The following is a 13329-nucleotide window of genomic DNA, read 5'->3' on the forward strand; positions in this document are numbered from 1 at the left end:
GCCTGGAGTGGAGTCAACAAGGAAGAGATTAAGCTAGAGGCTGAGGTCAGAGAGATGGGTGAGGTGGCCAGATCATATGAGGCCTTGTAAATCAAGATAAGGACTTTCTTTGGCTTTTGAGTAAAATGGGAAACTATAGAGATTTTTAAGCAGAGGAGTGACATCATCTGACTTCAAAGGAGTTTTTATAGTGTGTTGTGGGCTTTTATAGGCTCAGGCAAGAGGTGGATATGGTGGATGGGGAATAGATCTTGTAGAGCTGAGTGTTCCAATATGGTGGCCTCTGGCCACAAGTGGCTACTTAAATGTAAATTAATTAAAATTTTAAAAATTAAAAATTCATTTTATCAATTGCACTATCCACATTTCAAATACACAGTAGCCACATGTAGCTAGTGGCTACTGTATTGGACAGTGAGATGTAGATCATTTCCATTGCCACAAAAAGTTCTACTGGACAGTGCTGGTAGGGTATTAAAGGTCTTTGTAGGGACTTCAGCTTTTACTCTGAGTAAATAGAAAGCCATTGGAGGGTTTTAAGCAGAGGAGGAACATGCTCTGACTTATGATTTCGAAAGATCACTGTTGAGAATAGACTGTAAGGGGGCAATGGTGAAAGTTGATAGACCATTAATAGTCTAGATGAGAGATGACCATGTCTTCGATGAGGGGGTAGGAGTGATGATGATGATAAATTATTGGATTTTGGATATATTTTGAAGGCAGAACCAATAGGCTTTTCTGATGAAAATGATGTGATATGAGAAAAAAATGACAAAAAGGTTGCGGGTGATGATGACAGAAGAGAATACAAGGCCAAAGAGAAGGGATTTCCCTTGTGGAGGAGGAGTCTCGTTCACCTTGAAGCAGGAGGGAAAGCAGGGATCTGGGTGGAAAAAGATCTAGAGAATCCTCATCTAAGCAGAAGATGAAGGAGTAAAGAGAGAAAGATGGGTGTATTGGAAGCTTGCGGGTGATGGAGAAAGTTTCAAATAATTCTTGGAAAATAAGTTGAAAAAAGAAACGTAACACAGTTGTTAGAGCAGGGCATGATTGCTTGTGCCTATAGTCCCAGCTACTTGGGATCCTGAGGCAGGAGGATCTCTTGAGCCCAGGAGATGGAGGCTGCGTTGAGCTGTGTTTATGCCACTCCACTCCAGCCTAAGCGACAGAGCAAGACTCCATTTCTTAAAAATAAAACAAAAATGTAGTTGTTAGTATTGAGGGCCTATAAGAAGTTGGTGATGATGAACCTATCTACGCTTTTGATCACCTCCAGCAGAGTTTGACTGTTGCGTGCAAGCAAAGAGAAAGGAGATGGCGGGGTTCAATGAGGGCTGTCGTTTTCCTAGATAGGTTTGTAGAAAAAACAGAGAGGAAGGGAGTTTAAGGGATTGGCAAAAAGGATATAGTAATAACAGACCATGGAATAAAAATTGAGTAAGAAGGAAAGTGAAAACAGCTGAAGGCTAATGAATTGGGAGAAAGCAGATGGATCAATAGACTGGAGGCCCCAATATTTCTAAGAGCAGTTGGAGTTGTTGTCATGCAAGTTGGAAGGAAAGATGCTTATCCAAAAGCTGAATGCCTGAATCAGTAATCTTGCGGCAGAGCTATTGTAGGTGATGACAAGGTCAGTCCTTTGAAGGCTATGCATATATATCTTCATTATAGGCTGACTTGCCAAGTCTTAGAATTTTTACAATATAACCTCACTGTGGATCTCATCTAAGCAGGTTTGGTAACCAAAAGCTCAAGAGCGTGAGATTGAGACCCCAGAGAGCTCATAGCCTGTCACAAACCAGCTGTGTAACCATGGACCTTGAGGAAATGAACCTTATGGTCCCTTCCATCTCTAATCTGTGACTCCATAGCCCCATTATAATATAGCCTTTTCCCAAACACTGACCTTCAACATAGACCCTGGGGGATTTTTCTATTAAAAATTTGCAACTCTGCACATTTTTATCTGCTGATGCCTCTTGGAATATTAAATGCTTAGAAAGCTGTCCTCGGGATCACATTCTGGAATCTTGACCATGTAGTCATCTGAGTGGGTGTGACAGGAAGTATACACCAGCAGCATTTGTGTCTGAGTGTCCTTCAGACACTGGGATGGCTGCACCTTTACCCGTCCTCTCCAACTCTCTCCACCTAGAAAGTATTCTTTTCTCTTAATTTTGTTAGAGCTATATAGGAATGCTCCTTCAGCAGAAATGACAGAGGCTGTTGCTCTCAGAATCAAATGCAATAATGTGACCTGTAAATTCCTGTGAATATTTGGATATTTTAGTGATATTTGTTTATTCAGAAGAGATTCTGGATGCAGAACTCTCCTACTCTCTGTTCTCTAACCCTGCTTTCCACCATCATTCTTCTCTCTCTAGGGCACAGAGAGAATTAAGAACAACCTAAGGTAAATTTTTAACAAGATGGTCTAGCTTGAGCTCTGTAGGCTTGACTGATGAAATAAGTAGTAGTTTTTTGCTAAAATAACCACATTGTTTGCAAAAGTTTTCTCCTTTGAGTTTTCTAGGGTCATTACAATGATCTAACTGCCTTACCTGCTTTTGAACTGGTTGAGCCTCTTGTGGGACCGAAAACAAAAGAAGGGTGTTGAAATGCAAATAGATAACTCTGGGTCCCAGTCCCTGACTGCAAAAGGAAGCCAAAACTGACAACAACGTCTCCTTCTCTACGGAGGTTTGTAGAAAGGCTGTACAAAAATCTCACAAGATGTATTTCTTCTCGTGGACTGGAGTCCCAAGGTAGGTAAGAAAAACAAAAACAAGATAAAAACAAACAAAGGATTCCGTACTTGGAATTTGCTCAGTACCAGTTGAATAGCTAATTGTTTCTTGTGTTCTTCCCCTCCCCCCTTTTTTTCTGCCTGAATAGATAATCCTTACAAAACATCTATTCATTCTACAAGTGAAAATTTCAAGAATATTCGATACTGACCTTGGCAAGAGTAATGGACCGAGATTGAGTGATGAATTTGTGTGTGTTGCGGCTGATGTGCATTTTGGTGCTTTGTATGCAAGTTTAAGAATATCTTAGCAATAGGAAAGGAAGATTTATGGCATTTTAATTAATGAATATAATGAAGGCTAAAACTTGTAGATAAATTTATAAGGTACACAATTATTTTTATAGCTTATTTTTAGCACAAAGGTGATTGTATTTTGTTGCTTTAAGAAAGGACCTCTTGATAATACTGGCGTGTTTTATATTTCAATGTGACCGTTTAACTGACATGCAAACAATTATTTTTTAAGGGAAATAAAATGAGGCAGTAGTACAACTTAGCGAAGAGGACACTGTGGCAGATTCTAATGACTAGATTAAATTTGAGCTCTTATTTGGCTTTTACTACCAACTGACTGCATAACTTTGGGTCAGTTATTTGGCTTTTTTTTTTTTTTAATTTACAAAATTAGAATGAGAACTACAGATAGTGAAAATATTTGGAAAAGCTTTTTGAAGTCCCACGTGAAAGGCATCAGAAAAAAGAGTTGGGTGATTTTTTTTTAATGGGAAATAATCTGATATTGTCAGTAAACCTAAATTTTTTGTATATTAATTTATTTTTTAAGCTGTTATTTAATTTCAGGTGCTTAAGGGCTCTTCAATTTGTTAATGGAAAGAAACACCATTTACACCGGATGGCTACAAAGCAACCTTATTCTGGTAAAATAATCTCTTAAATCCTTATATACACAGTCACTAACTGTTGGCTTTATAAGGTCAGTAGTAGCAAAACAGCCCTGTGGCAGTTAGAAGCTCAGCATGTCCAAGATAGCACTAACGGGGAACAAACACAAAAAACAGCAAACAGCTTAAACAGTACCATTTGATGTGAATTTAACCCAATCTTAAACAGAGGACTCTAAAAAAACAATTACCAGCAAAGTTACATTAATTAGGGAGATCATTAGGTTGTATCAATGCAGTTTAGCTATGCCTTTTAAAAAGTGAAGATGGACTAGAAGCGATGGCTCATACCTGTAATTTCAGCACTTTGGGAGGCCAAGGTGGGAGGATCCCTTGAACCCAGGACTTTGAGACCACCTTGGGCAACAAAGTGAGACCATCATGTCTACGAAATTTTAAGAATTAGCTGGGTGTGGTGGGGTATGCCTGTGGTCCCAACTATTTGGAAGGCTGAAGCAGGAGGATCGCTTGAGCCCAGGAGGTCAAGGCTGCAATAAGCCATGATCGTGCTACTGCACTCCAACCTGGGCAACTGAGTGAGACCCTGTCTCAAAAAAAAAAGAAAAACATTGAACTTGCAGGCCAACATTTATTTCTGACTATTGACTACTTTTGAAAGAGAAAGCTTTGGACACTAACATTCTAGTCTCAGAGGCCTCAAAGAAGCACAGCCCTGTAAAGAAGAAAATTCTGCTGGGATTAGCAAGAGCCTCAAGGTTTTGGGAACTTGGAATGCCAGGCTCAGTGTTCCGAGTTCCAATATTGACTCTGCCTGTGAGTCACCCTGAACTAGTCACTCAGTCTCTTGTGTTTCCCCCTTTAGAGAAGAGCTAAGACTATTGACTTTTCAGGAGTTGCAAAACACGTTACAAAAGGATAGGAAAGTACTACGCAAACATGTAAATATCATGAAATATTGGGGGGGTACATTTTAATAAAGATAAGCTGCATTCTTCTGATAATTGGAAGTTGATAATCTTTATGTAAAGACAGGCAGATTGATTTCAAAATAGAGGTTAATGCTTGAAATTTTAATTTGAACAGTGTAAATTTGGATCATTGTTTGCTCTGTTAGTCGATGTTGCTTACTGAAAGGAAACTCTTAACAAGTTGTCTTACTAGAATGGCTGATTTTCAGAGTCAGACCCCCAGGCTTTCTAGAAATGTGTATTAAAATTTAGTAACCTCACTTTCAATTGTTGAGTATAGGACACTGTGGTTGGGTTTCTATATATGTTGTAAACAAGCCAAATACACAAAGTGAACTCTCTATGGACCTTAAAAAAGTCTTAAAAAGCTTTTTTTGAGGATATTGAATGAGGCACCTACTTTATTCCTTACTTTTGCAGGATAGCTTATCAGTGCCAGCTTGGGTTTTTGAATTCTGACTTTTTGCTGGCCATGATTTGGCTGTCTCATTAATAAGACAAACCTTTCTAAAGTGGAGCTCATTGTTTTTTAGTTCTTTTAATGGTGTGGCTAGCCTCTCATTGTTAAAGAAAAGAAAGAATATAATTTTTATTCTTCATTCTTTCTGGCAACTTTATACCCTCTAGTAACCCACCCAGTCCTGAAATCCTGTTAGTTTTTCCATCTGTGACTAGCATCTCTCTTCTGATTGCCAGTAAACGCCACTATATTCCCATCATTCAAAATTAACAACTGTTATTATTTTTGTCATATCTTCTTCAATTTTTTTAAAGAAATAAAACAAAACATTGATGATAAAATCAAGTTGCCTTTGAATATTAATTCCAAGTCCATTTCCTCCTTCTGTCCTCACTTCCCAGAGCCCATGTTCAGTTTGTATACTTTTTAATATTTTATATATATTTGTATGTACCCATAGTTAATATGTAGTATTGTTTTATGGATTTAAATATACATAAATGTTTTCTTTTTTAGAGAGAGAGGATCTCATTCTGTCACCCAGGCTGGAGTGCATGATCATAGCTCACTGCAGCCTCGACCTCCTGGGCTCAAGTGATCCTCCTGCTCTAGCCTCTCAAGTAGCTAGGACTACAGGTGTGTGCCACTATGCTTGGCTAATTTTTTTTTTTTTTTTGTAGAGATGGGATCTTACAATGTTGCCTGGTCTCAAACTCCTGGCCTCAAGAGATCCTCCCGCCTCTGCTTCCCAAAATGCTAGGATTACAAGTGTGAACCACCATGCCCAGCCAACTGTTATATGATTTGTTTACTTTCTCTGAGCATTGTTTTTAAGGTCTAGCCATGTTTTTGTACAGACACACACACACGTGCACACACACCCCCATCTATATATATATTCATTATTTTTAATTGCTGTCTAGCATTTCTTTTCTTTCTTTTTTTTTTTTTTTTTGAGAAAGACTCTCGCTCTGTCACCCAGACTGGAGTGCAGTGGCACGATCTCAGCTCACTGCAACCTCTGCCTCCCGGGTTCAAGCAATTCTCCTGCCTCAGCCTCCCAAGTAGCTGGGACTACAGGCGCCTGCCACCAAGCCCGGCTAATTTTTGTATTTTTAGTAGAGACGGGGTTTCAACATATTGGCCGGTCTGGTCTCAAACTCCCGACCTCAGGTGATCTGCCCGCCTTGGCCTCCCAAAGTGCTGGGATTATAGGCATGAGCCACCACACCCGGCTATTTGCTGTCTAGCATTTCATGGCATAAATAATACCACATTTTATCAGTCCATTTATTAGTGAATATATGATTGTTTATATTTTTTTCACTAATATATAGGCAATAGTTTCTTAGTCTTGATTCCTAGATGCGGGATTGCTACATTTTGAATATGCACAATTTAACTTTTAAGAGATATTACCAAATTGATTTTCAACTGTTGGAAAACTGTTTCCCCAGATACTTTCCAACACTTGTCAGACTTCTTAATCTTTGCCAATTTTAGGGGTAACAAATGGTTTTCCCTGGGCTTTCTAGCTTTATTTCAGTTCATCCTATTCATAGTTGCTGGCCTAATCCTTTCTAAGGACAGCACTTCTCAGGGCCTTGCCTGGTCAAACACTCTCAGAAGCTCTCCACTATCTACTCAGTCCAAACTGCACCAAGTCCTCTGCAAGCAACCTGTCCCACCTCATCTATCCGTGCCCAGCTGGACCAGAACGTGCAACTTACCACTTTCTCAAACTCAGCTTTTACTTTTCTGCCTCTGCAACTTGATCATGCTCTTCTGCATTCCTGTATTGATTCAATAAATATTTATTGAGCTCTTTACTTCCTGCCAGGTGCTGGGAATATAAGGGTGAAAAAGAAAGACCATATCTAGGCATTTATGGGACTTAACAATTTTTAGCAGAGGATGGGGATGGGCAGAAGATAATCCAGTAAAAAAATTGAGCACGATAATTTTCCATAGTACTTTATTAGTACTATAAAGAAAGTAAAATAGAATGTTAATGAGTTTGTGTGGAGGAGTGACGGGGGTGGATGTGGGGCATGTCCAGGTGGGAACTTTAGAGGGGCAGGTGCTCAGCGAACGCTTTACAGAGAAGGTTATATTCCCCTTGAGGCCAGCAGTGTGAAGCTCATTCACAGACCAGAAGTATTTCTGATCCTGAGCAAGTGCAGATCCCTGCATGTAGGGGTGGCCTCAGAGGATCCTGAGAGGAGCAGAGCTGCCCTTGTGGCTGGCAGTTGGGGCTAGGAGAGTGGTGGATGCTGTAGGAGACAAAGGCAGGCAAAGCCATGCCTCTCAGGGCCTTGTGGATGCTCTCTACCAAAGCCACTGCAGGAAACCGTAGTTTGCCCTTTAAAGCCCTGTAAAGCCGTGATCAAATCCTCTCTTCATAATCATTCCTGATCCAGCTGGCTGGGCGCGCTCTTTCTGGACCACCATTGCACAGTAGTGGTGCCTCTTAAGGCATTTAACATAGCACTTTGGGATCATGATGTCTGTCCTTCCCATGAGCTATTAGAATTTGTTTTCATGTTGCTGTTTTGTTTCTACCTCACAAGGGACAATACTTTATTGTCTGGAAAGAGGAAAGTAGAGGAGGAAAAGGTAGAACACAGAAGAAGCCTGTCATTTTTTATTGAGTCTGGAATGAACTGAGTTTCAGTGAAATAAGCTTTCCTGTTGTATATTTGAGCTGATTTTCACAATGGCAAATATGACAAATTTAATTTTCCTTAAAAATTGATAAGACCAGTTGGAGTTCTAAAAGTGATTTTTTCTACCCCTTGAAGATCTTTTCTCAGAATAGCAGTCTGTAGGCTGTCACCTAAAGTGTCCTGTTTTCAGTGCTGCACCTGCTCTGAGCTTCAGCTTTTTACGAAGACGTCATGGTGTGCTATCTGTACTGGGAAACTTTCCCCAGCATCAGCCAGCTCCTGAAGATAATATTGTCTGCTAGAGATTGTCATGTATGTGGATTGAATCTCTTTATCTTCATGGTAAGTTTGGAGTTGTGTGTTAGACCTACCTTACTGGTGAAAAGAATGAATTTTCTTAGAGGTCATTACTTGTCTGTCCGCAGGTTACGAAATTAGAGAATAGCGAAGCTGACACTTGAATCTGGGGCTACTGACCAATTCTCTATGAAGCTTCCACACTTTAAGTAGTAACATAGCAAAGACCAAGCACTTAAAATTATTTCTAGATGAAGCCTTTGTGCTCTGAACCACTGTGATCACTGTTGATCGCATTTTCCTTCTTGAACTCATTTTCTATTAATAGGAGCATTTATCACAGACAGTGAGAGGCAGTTTGTGCAGCGGGGAAGAGCATGGGCTGTCTGAAGCTAGACTGTCTGAGTCAGGGTCTTCTGTGCCAGCTTGCTAGCTGTGTGGGGGAAGTTACTTAACATTTCTGTGGTTAAGTTTCCTTATTTTTAGTATGAGGATAATAACAGCACCTACCTCATTGGGTTGTTGTAAGGATTAAATAGGATAATGTACTTAAAAGGCTTAGAACAGAGCCTTGTACTTAATAAGTCCTCAGTTAATGCTCTCCTAGTCTCAGGTCTCAGCTCAAATGTCCTCTCCTAGGGAGGCCTTACCTGGCCCCTGTAGCTAGCCTGGGCCTCCCCCAGGCATTCAACATCTCCACCCTCTGCCTGCACCCTGCCTACTTCCCTCATGGTGTTTTCCCTCTTTTGGGGTACCAGGTTTATTACAGAGTTGTCTCCTCTGTTACAATGTGAGCTTTCCATGGGTTGGCTTGTATGTTCCAGTTTCCAGCTCCAGGACAGTGCCTGGCATGTAGTTTGCTCTCAATGTACATTTGTTTAACGGCTCTCTGTTTCTGAAAATCCTGAATCAGAGCTTTCATTTTGAACAAAATCGTTGCTACTCTGGTTTCTTCTCAATATGCCATATGTATTAGTGTTCCCTGAAACTTCATTCCCACAACTTCAGACATGATCCCAAATGGCTCAAGAATTTGTACTTCTAGCCCTGACTCCTCTTTCTTTCTTTACTTTTTTTTTTTTTTTTTGAGACAGAGTCTCACTCTGTCGCCTGGGCTGGAGTACAGTGGCGCGATCTTGGCTCACTGCAACCTCTGCCTCCCGGGTTCAGGCAATTCTCCTGCCGCAGCCTCCCAAGTAGCTGGGATTACAGGCGCCCGCCACTATGCCCAGCTAATTTTTTGTATTTTTAGTAGTGACGGGGTTTCACCATGTTGGCCAGGCTGGTCTTGAACTCCTGACCTCATGATTCGACCACCTCGGCCTCCCAAAGTTCTGGGATTACAGGTGTGAGCCACCAAGCCCGGCCCTGACTCCTCTTTCAATCTGTATTTCCAACTAACTGTTCATAAAACAAATTCTGGTAGGTATCCTTAGCACAACATGTTCAAAACCAAATGCACTACTTTTTTTTTTTTTCTAAACCAGGTCCTCTTTCTGTGCCCCCAGCCCGGTTGACAATGTGTGCCTTCACTCACCCAATTAGAAACCTTGGAGGTATCCTGTACTCTTCTGTCACTTACCCTCAGCCTAAAGCCAATCAGTCACCAAAGTATTGTCTGTCATTATCATTATCATCATCATCATCATCATCACTATCACCATTGATGGAGTGAGAACCTTGTGCAGTTGAGCATGAACCCCAATTTCATTTGCAAAATGACCCAGACAGCAGATTTCATCTCATATAAAATAAGCAAGGTGAGGTTTTGATGACGTTACAGACATGGCTAAGAAGAGGTTGAGAACCAGCATTCAGCCCACCTGACTCCAAAGCTCATGCCCCGAACCTCAGAAACTTCTCCAGTGAGTTCCTTTTTTTTAATGGCAGGATCACACCATTAGTTTGGACTGGATCCAACCTGGATTGTTGCAACAGCCTTTGATCTGATCTGTCAAGCCCTGTGCCTTCTGTGCAACCCATTCTCTACCCTGGCACGAGCATTACTAAAATACCAATCTGGTCCTATGACTCCTCTGCATAAAAACCACGGCTGGGGCTGGTCAAGTGCAACAGTGTTTACAACTAATTGATCACAACCAGTTACAGATATCTTTGTTCCTTCTTTAGCCAAAAACAAACAGAAAAACAAACAAAACCCAAATAACAAAAACAAACACAAAAAACCCCCCATTGTTGGTTCCCTTTTGCATCTTTTGAATTCTAAACTCCTCACATAGCATAAAATCCCCTTCTGGGTCTTTTCCCAGCCTACACCCCACTTCCCCACCTGCCCCATTCCCCCTGTTGCTCCTACCTCTAGCCTTACTTCAGCCCCAGGGTTCCCTGCTGGACATGGCAGGCCCAGCACATGCTGCCCTGGGCCCTTTCACTTTGCTTTGTGACATATATTTCATCCTTCAACCTTCAGCTCATAAGCCATATTCTCTGTGAAGGCGTCCAGAGGGCCCGAGACAGCCCCTCCCACCTGTGTTCCTCAGAGCATTCTGTGCCCATAATTAGGGTGAACACATTTCTGAATCAGCAGTGGAAATGTTTCAGTTCATACAGTTACGCCTGTGCCCCTGAAGGCAATGGGACAGTTAATAGAGCAAAGTCCAGAAGAAACTCTTGGAGATGATTCCTCTTTATCTGTCTGCTACCCTGTAGAGGGATGGGGAAGGTACTTCCAGGGTAGAGAGCTGTGGGTGGCCCTTGTATCTCTTGGAGATGATTCCTCTTTGTCTGTCTGCTACCCTGTAGAGGGGTGGGGAAGGTACTTCCAGGGTAGAGAGCTGTGGGTGGTCCTTGTATTTGCCCACACCTGACACGATGCCTAACTGTTGTTTGCTGAATGTATGAAGATTATGCCAGGCCTGAGATTCTTTTGAACATAACCAAATGTCATGTGTAAATTTCTCCAAATAACTAACCAACAAACCCAGCTCTTTATAACAATGGACAATCCAGCATGAGTATTAGGACTCTGTTTAAGTCTCAGGTTTATCACTAGAACAATTCTCATAGACACACTTCTTCATCTGTAAAATGGGGATAATAGTAGCTACTTACGGGAGTTGCAGTGAAGACTCTGAATGAATTGAAGGAAATTGGCAGGCACAGAGTCTGGCAAAGAAGTCTTTGTTTCAGGCACAAAGATATGTGTAGCTCATCACTATAAACAGGAACTAGAAGGCAAGGTCATGTTCTAGAATAACTTTTAAAAGTTAGGATATTGTTGGGAATTTTAAAAGGTAAGACAATTAAAAATATGACTAATATTTGTCAGCTTTTTTTTTTTTTCTTTTGATACGGAGTCTTGCTCTTTTACCCAGGCTGGAGTGAAGTGGCGCCATCTCGGCTCACTACAGCCTCTGCCTCCCGGGTTTAAGCGATTCTCCCTCCTCAGCCTCTTGAGTAGCTGGGATTACAGGCACCCGCCATCATGCCCAGCTAATTTTTGTATTTTTAGTAGAGACTGGGGTTCACCGTGTTGTTCAGGCTGGTCTTGAACTCCTGACCTCAAGTGATCCACCCACCTCGACCTCCCAAAGTGCTGGGATTACAGGCTTGAGCCACTGCGCCTGGCCTCATTTGTTAGCTTTAACATATGAAGAGACATCCTCCTAAATGTTAAAGTACTCTTTGACATTTTACCCATGCATTTTACAGTTGGGCTGGGAGAGATGTGACTCCCGGTTTGTTTTGCCTCACCTTTGCATTTCATCAGCTGTGTCTGATCCCAGCCTAGCCTGTGTGTCAGAATCACTTGGATGAGTGTTTTACAGACTCCTGGGCTCTACCCCAAACCCACTGAATCAGAATGGGGACAGGAAGGGAACTGTAAATCTATATTTATGAAAACCTCCCCTTGTGGTTTTGATAGTCTGCAAGGTTTGGGAATCACTAGTTCCCAAACACACCAGTAGAAAAGCATATAGTAATTAACATTCTCAATTTCTCAGCTTTACAATGTTTGTAATTAAAAATTTTTATTTGCTTTTTTGTAAGCAATATTAGCTTTCTCAATATCTGTTTCACCTTCACTGCAGTCTCTTTATCCAGCCTGGGAAAAAAACTGGCTCCACTTAAACAATGAGACAAAAAAGGTGCAAACCTGACAGCTTCCCTACCTTTTTTGCATTAGCGTGTAGGTATTTCCTCCATGTCCTACCAGGGCCATTTAAATGCTAATATAGTTAAGTACAACAATCTTTTTAGCAATCAGATGGAATTGTTTTTACCACAATCTTATTTCTCATTTCTCCAGTCCGTACTTTTCCTTTTTTGGGGCAGGGTGGGGGTAGGGCTAGAGGGGCATACATTTAAATTCTTTGACCTTTCAAACCTTAACAAAAATTCTCTCCTAATATCTTCTCAGCAGTTCTTGCAATGTGTCTATCCTCTAAACCTGAGCTCTGCAATTTAAATGTGCTGAGTCACCTTGTCTTTGCAGGGTCAAACATTTTGCATCCAGGAAAAGTACTGCAGAAAATCACACCATTAGCAGCTAGCTGGTATGTTATTTGAATATTTGAATACAAATAGGAAGACTGGAAAGGAGAAAGTTACTGTGTACATAGATACATAGTAACTTACATATACTTAAAACAACCTTTTTTTTTTTTTCTAATAGTCTGCTAAGTCCTCTTTCTGATTGATGACTTTTTTGTGTGTGAAATTCTCTAAATATTTATTTGTGTTCCTAGAAAGTGAAAATGAATATAAATGGTAAAGCAGTTGCCTTGCAATGTTTAATAAAAGGAGAAAATAGTCTTTGCTATTATACTGAAGCTTTGCATAATTAAGATTCTTGAATTAATTTTAAAGAATTAATAACAAAAAAATACAATCATGAACCAGATATTGAGAGTTAATGTCTAATTTAAGTTCAACTTTTAGGAAGTCCGTTTTCCTATTTTGATCATGTAGTTGAATAGACAGTGAGGAGATGTTACTACAACTGTATTAATAGAGGAAGTGGCAGGAAGCTACAGTTTCCTTAGAATCAGAAAGAAAGTTTATAGAACTCACTGGAAATGAGGGTTATAGATAAAGATTGAAGTAGGAATAACTTCTATTTAGAATTGCTATTGTATTTTTGTAACATAAGAGTGGTTTTCTTTAAAGTAAGTATTTGGGGCTAAAGAGAATGCCAACACCCCACTCACAGGGAAGTCGGAAAGCTTACCAGTATTAACAAACATCCGAAGTCATTTCACAAGGTGGAAGTTTACTATAGAACCAGTAAACATAATCTTCC

The 13329-nt window shown here is 40.7% G+C and overlaps 1 long non-coding RNA gene across 1 annotated transcript; it reads left to right on the plus strand.

Moving 5' to 3' along the window:
- Nucleotides 1-2536: 2536 nt before the first annotated feature.
- Nucleotides 2537-10091, plus strand: LOC134808433 (uncharacterized). The gene is made up of 6 exons (XR_010151311.1): nt 2537-2768; nt 2899-3136; nt 3614-3690; nt 5620-5739; nt 7905-8111; nt 9554-10091. It is a non-coding gene; the product is annotated as an uncharacterized LOC134808433 (long non-coding RNA).
- Nucleotides 10092-13329: the final 3238 nt, after the last annotated feature.

This window comes from Pan troglodytes, chromosome 1, assembly GCF_028858775.2.
Source record: "Pan troglodytes isolate AG18354 chromosome 1, NHGRI_mPanTro3-v2.0_pri, whole genome shotgun sequence".
Lineage (NCBI taxonomy): Eukaryota > Metazoa > Chordata > Mammalia > Primates > Hominidae > Pan > Pan troglodytes.